Genomic DNA, 7,143 nt, shown 5'->3' on the forward strand with positions numbered 1-7,143 from the left:
AGAGAGAAGGAAGAATCTTCCATTTTTTCAGGAAAAAACAAAAACTAAAAACCCACCTATTATATGGTGCTAAGCCCTTTACAAATAACTCATTTGGTCCTTCCAACAAGTCTCAGAAGAGAGGTGCTGTTTCCATTTTATAGATGAGGAAACAGGCAAACAAGTTAAATGATTTGCCCAGGGTAAGTGCCTGAGGCAAGATTTAAGCCCATATCTTCCTGACTTCTTATCCACTATGCCATAGTAGCTACCACAAGTTAACTTTTGGTTGGAAGTAACTTCTGCTGAATATGGACTCAAGGCTGTTCACCATTCCAGTTCTCCTCTGTAGCTCTGGAGTTAATGTTGACACAGAGAGACCGTCACCTTTATTTCAAAGCTATCCAAGATTCCATTAACTTGGATTGTTATATCATTTACAGTCCACTAGAACCCCAGATCCTTTTCAAACACAATGTTCCCTATGCTTCTTTCATCTTGTACTTGTAAGATTGTTTGTATCCAAGTCTGAGAGATTGCAGTGATTGCTATTAAATTCATCCTACTCATTTTAGCCCAGTGCTTTAGCCTAATAATTTTTTTCTCTGATCCCAATTCATCCATTATTGAGTCATTTTAAAATCTGATGACTTTGCTATTCCAAAGCCATGCAAAACATGCTCAATGACACATAGGCAATTCCAAAATAGCCACCCAGGAAGCCCTTGGAGTATTCCACTGGAGTATTCTCAACACTGAACTACTTATGACTAATTATGTTAACAAAACCCACTGAACCTGGCAAGAAATGTATTATCATACATTTAGTATTGTCATATTAAATGCCTTGCTAAAATCTGGCTATCCCTTTAGAAAATATGTCATGAAGTTAACATGGCATGACATGAACCTATTATCGGAGCTATAATTTCTGTTGCATTTTTTTCCTGGACAAATGTCTCTCTAATCCTTTTTGGGATTTTCTCAAGAATCTGGAATTAAGCCTAAAGTTTTTCAGCTTTTTTTTTTCCTTTCTTGTAAATTGGGCCATTTCCTCTTCTTCAACCTTGGGCACCATTCCCATTTTCCAAAATGTTTCATATATTGCTGACTGGCTCAGTAATCACACCTGCCGATTTCTTCATTGACCAAGGATATGTGGAGATTAAAATAAATATACAAAATACTAAATATACTTATAAATTTTTTATAAATTTTTGTTAATAAACTAACATAAAAAGCTAACTAAGAAGGTACTAATCAGCCCACTCCCAAGAGCAAAAGAGAAAAAGGGAGGAGTTACAGCAAATTAAATACAGATATGACTATGCAAACGTGGAGGTGCAAGAGAGATTAAAGGGAATTTTGGGAAAACTAAGGGACTTATGGGGGATGCAGTCCAAGTTTCAAAATCTCCATTTATACATACCCCACTGTGATCCTAGTGGGAAACCAGTCTCCCCAAAAGGATCATGAAATCATAATCAACTTCAAAATTGCAATAATTTTTAGATAAAAGGGAGAATAAAATCAACAATTGCTACATTTACAAAAAACCAATTTGGGGGCAGCCCCCTGGCAGAATAGCATATACATTCAAAACAAATGCTTCAATTTGATTTCCCAAAATTCAATTCTGGGAACCTCCAAACAGGTTCCTCTTTTGGATTCTGGGAGGTAGCAAGTTTCTTACCCTAAAATTTCCTAAATTCAAATCAAAGTTTACAACAATAACATAGTCCCCCCTGAGGTAAATAATAACAAACAGGGATCACTCAGGGATACATGGCTTAGTTATAAGATATATGAATCAATTGCAAAAGAAATCAACTGTTTCCACCTCTGTGGGATCAATTTCAATGTTTGGTTTTAGACAATCACTTCCTAGACAACTTACTTTATCAATAAAGGAGTTCTTTAAATGACATTCTAACCTCATTATTTAATGATACTTCCCTCTATCATAAATTCTATTCTGGCTTTACCAAGTATTCTCTTTGCCTACTTCCTACTCAAATGAAACAACATGTTGATTGAACTAAATAGAAATCTCAATTTTAAAAAATTCTTCTATTACTGACCCCTAGAATATCCTTTTAAGAGCAATCAGCTAGCTTTTCAACTTCAATTCCTAATTGGATTTTACTCTCTGAAGACTTCTTTTTACTTCTTTTTTAATTAGACCTCTTATTTTCACTTTTAAATAAAGTCTAGCAATCTTAAATCCTAGTTTTTAGAAGACAATTGAATGATCCATTATTGAAATTGTCAAGCTTATTTTCTAAATAATTTTTAGTTAAAAGTGAATTTATGCTGTTCTTTAAGATCCATTATGTGCTGATGACTTATTTTCACAGTGTAAAATTTAAGTCAAAGAATGTTGTTTCTTATTACATGACAAGACAGTAATAGATTCTTTTCCCATATGGAACTGTAAAATAAATTTTCCAAGTAAAATTCCATTGTTAACAAATATTTTCATAGATAGGAACTTTTCCAATGTATGCAGAATTTACCTCTTCCATTCTTCTATAGCTGCTCAGTGGTCCAGAAGATGCAGACCTTTTTGGTAGAGCATCCCCACTTTCATGGGCCTCTGGAAGAACCTATGTTGAAATTAAGAGAATATCCACTGTCATCTATCTTTAAAAAAAAGAAAACAATCCATTAGCATGGTTATCCATCAGTTAATCAAAGTATATGACCAAAAATAATAAATTTCAATTTGAGTACATTCTATGCAATGAAATAGAATTTAATATTAATATTGTTACAGCTCATATTTTGACTTGATATATTTATATTCAAAATAATACATTTGTTTTATTTGAATTATCATCAAATTGATATATACCCTCAACCTGAATCTAATTTGAGAAACACTTTTGTCTCCTACTAACAAAAAGTCATATAAATAAACTTTATCTTCACATATGCGCTCCTCCAATATATGCAAAATTAAGAACCATGAAATTATTAAGCTTGAGTATGAACCCTTTGCTAGGAATGGGAGCCTGTAGAGCTTGACCCTTTTCTTAGTTTTAGATTTTTATTTCTTTCAGTGGAGAACATACATCTATCAAGTATACCATAGATATTTTGAAGTCTTGAAAAAGTTATTGCTCTCCATTAAGTGGCTCAGCAATATGAAAATCTTATGCCTTCTCTCAATCCAAAGTAAACCATGTTTTATGTGATGTAACAAAAGAACTTTTCAAATCAATTTTCAAAATTGGATATAATTTCAAGTTGCCTTTGTTCATTTTCCCTTTGAGAGAAAACAAGTATAGTAAAACTTCCACTAATCTATTTATGGAATCATGAAATTTTAACCGTATTGTAGTTCACTTATATTTGCCAAGGAATTATGTTTTCCCCTTCTAAGTTTAATACTAGACAAATGTGCATTTGACAAAAACAACTATTAAAATTATGAAATTGGAAATTTTTGTCAGCTCAGGCATTTGAGTGCTACTTCATGTACCCACCATGAAATGATCCCCTCGTTCAACTACTTCCTTTTCTTCCACCTCTAAAAATCTCTTGGAAGACCTCTGGGTTGGTGGCTTGTTCCACCTTAATTGATTTTCCATCCAAAGATGCATCTATTTGATAAAGTGTTAAAATGAGCTTTACTTCATTTTTTTTTAAACCCTTAACTTCTGTGTATTGGCTCCTAGGTGGAAGAGTGGTAAGGGTGGGCAATGAGGGTCATGTGACTTGCCCAGGGTGACACAGCTGGGAAGTGTCTGAGGCTGGATTTGAACCTAGGACCTTCTGTCTCTAGGTCTGGCTCTCAATCCACTGAGCTACCCAGCTGCCCCGTAAGCTTTACTTCAAAGAATCAACCTCTGATTTGTTTTCAATTTGTGCTTGAACATGAAATTTTTTTGCTCATTCAATTTTCCTTCAAAAAAGATATCTCTCAAAGATAGAATTAATACTGACATCTTCCAATAAATTTCACCACTAATGAAAACCTTACAAAGAATTCATGAGCAACCCATCAACTGAGTAAGCCCACATTTTTTAGCCTGAACTCTTTATCATTAAGTACAAAATCAAATTTATCTGGACTCATACAACTGATAGATAATTTTCCAATACTGAATCACTTTACAGTCATTTCACATAATTTCACAAGTACATTTTAGAAGCATTTGTGATTTTCCAAAATCATATACATCAATCTTAAAAATAAATCTAAAGTAGAATCTATTTGAATTGTGGGATCAAAAATTTCCCTTCTTTTGTTCTAATCTTCCTCTTACCCTACCTCGGTGACCAGATGAAAAAGGGAAAAGGAAAAATATTTAACAGATTTTTTTGCTTTTGTCCTCTATTAAAAGTAGAAGGTGGGGGCAGCTGGGTAGCTCAGTGGATTGAGAGCCAGGCCTAGAGACGGGAGGTCCTAGGTTCAAATCCAGCCTCAGACACTTCCCAGCTGTGTGACCCTGGGCAAGTCACTTGACCCCCATTGCCTACCCTTACCACTCTTCCACCTATAAGTCAATACACAGAAGTTAAGGGTTTAAAAAAAAAAAAAAAGTAGAAGGCAAAAAAAAAAAAAGGCAAAGTTCCTTTATCACTTAAATAAGTGATAAAGATGATCTAAAATTTTAAGAGGTCCAAAAAGTCTCTTGTCTATCTGCTCTCCCATTTTTGGAATGATAGGGACAGAGAGAAACAGATTTAACCCCCTTTTTGTGTGTACAACACAGGGTCACAAACAACAAAAACAGATCAGTTATCTTTGTCCTTATCCTCTGAAAAGCCAAAGAAAGACATTTGGTCCATGGTAACACAGTAACTGAGATTCCACTATCAGTTGGGTAAACTTTTCTAAGATCTTGATTCATTCTCTTATAGAATACTTATTAAATACCTCTCTTGATCTATATAAACTCAGTGGGAGTCCCATCCTTTTTCTACTTGGCTTCATGAATCTTAACTATATTCTGACTTTGGGGTACTGCTGTTCTTATGCCTTGGATAATCATCTTTCTAAGATTTCTCATATTCATTTGATGGGCAGCTTCATTATTATTCCAACTGGGATATTTTATTGGATATTTGGCCATTGGGACTTCTTTCCTTTTCTGGTTGTCCACGGTCCCATGCTCTCATAGCTGCTTTTCTAATTTGACCTCTTTCTTCCTCAGTGTATATAACTATTTCAAAATTGCTATCATCTCTGGCCATGAATATAAATTTGGCCCTAAGAATTTACACCCACAGGATCTTCTAACAGAAGTTCTTGTCTCTTAAAGTTCTGAACCTTAAGAGGCATTGAGAGGGGTGCTAACATATTCTAGCCTCTGTCCTACTCATCTGGTCCTCTAATAACCTCTTAACTTCCCTATTTACATAGAGTTCTGGCTACTTCTGCTTCTTCTTTGGGTTTTGGCAATGGGGAGACACCTTTAGTGGTGCTGGTTTTGGCTTTCTTTGGGGTGCCAGTGCTGGCACAGGAGGAACAAGTAGTGCCTGGGGAATAGGAGGAACTAAATACAGTTGTGAGAGTGGATCCCAAGTCTTCTCTACCTCCTCCTGTGATTCTTTTCCCTTCTCTACAGTAGCTTTTATAGTCACTGCTCTGTTTCCTCCTGTCTTTTTTCTTCATCACAAGTTTCTATATTCAGTAGCCATAATGCAGTGTAAGCTTTCTCCTCATAATTTTTAAATTTTCTCTCACAAACTGAATTATCACTGAATCCAAATTTTGGCCAAAGAGTATGGGTGTGTGTGTCAATCTTTAGCCCTGCTCAGTGAAAACAGTATTCTGTAAGTGTCTCTATCAAAATTCTCATATTGAGGGGAATTTCTAGGCTTTTAATTTAATTCCTAAAGGACTGTCCCTGGCTATTTGTCTCCTACTTCTCTCTTCAGACTTTTGCTGCCCCTTCTTATGAGCTGATTTTTATCCAATGTTCTTTGTTCTGGAATTTCTAATCTCTAGCCACAGCTCAATTTGACCTACTGCCCAGAAGCCATATCTTGCTGTTTGTAAAAAATAAAAAGGCCTCTTCTTTTCTTTCTTTCTTCAGAGTGTTAGTATACTCCAGTTTACTTCCTTATCTTCAATTGACTAATTCTGCCTCAATGTAAGGCCAGTTAAAGGTCTCAAGACTAGCTCAGAACATCTCCTACTTCCACTAATCTTCCAAAGCACCTTGGAACAAAGAGGTCCTATGTTTATATAAATGACTCAAGATTGCCATCACAGCTCAGATCAATACTTCTTTCTGGATCTCACTAAAATGACTCGAAAACTACTTTTAAGCTGTTTTGTATGACCACATTCAGGCTTCTGACAAAATCCCAGCTCAGATTACCTAATCATACTTGCTGGATCTCTACCTGATATGTGAAGCAGATTACCAGCCTAGAAATTCAACATTATTTTCTTCTGCCACCTAACCTTATTATTATTCCAACTTCTCTCAAACTTCCTAATTAGAAATCCCTTTTCTCCTAACTAGTCTCTCTCTCTCTCTCTCTCTCTCTCTCTCTCTCTCTCTCTCTCTGACATCTTTTTTCTCTCTCTGACATTTTTTTTCCTTTCTACTCAGTTGCTTTTCTCTGACCTTCATTCACACAAGTTTAAAGAAAAAAACATACCTCCCCCTTTCCAAGGTTTTCTGTTGATTCTCATGCAAAATGAATGGCCTCCACATTAGAAATGTTGACTCCAGTCTCTTCTTGTCTCTTTTCTTTCATCTATCAGACCTTATCTGCTTCCTCAAATTTACCCAGATGCTGAGGCACTTCTATCATTCTAGAGTTCCAGTTGGGCCCCCATCTGTGTAATGGAATTTTGGTGGATTTTGTAATCATTCTAATGAGCAGACAGGAGACTTGTAAGATGTAGTAGAGAAAATGAGCTGTGTGACCCTAGGACAAGTCACTTGACCCCCATTGCCCACTCTTACCACTCTTCCACCAAGGAGCCAATACACAGAAGTCAAGAGTTAAAAAAAAAAAAAGAGAGAAAATGAGACTTTATTTGGAGAAAACAGTGGATGGCAGAAAGGAGTGGAAGGGGAAGGAGAAAGGAAAAATAAAAAGGATTCTGTCCACACAAACTGCTTGCTTACTTAGGGCAAAAATGTCCTCTCTCTAAGTGTAATCTGGACATTAATAATCACACAAGATTCTCCTCCT

Source organism: Gracilinanus agilis, chromosome X (genome assembly GCF_016433145.1).
Source record: "Gracilinanus agilis isolate LMUSP501 chromosome X, AgileGrace, whole genome shotgun sequence".
Lineage (NCBI taxonomy): Eukaryota > Metazoa > Chordata > Mammalia > Didelphimorphia > Didelphidae > Gracilinanus > Gracilinanus agilis.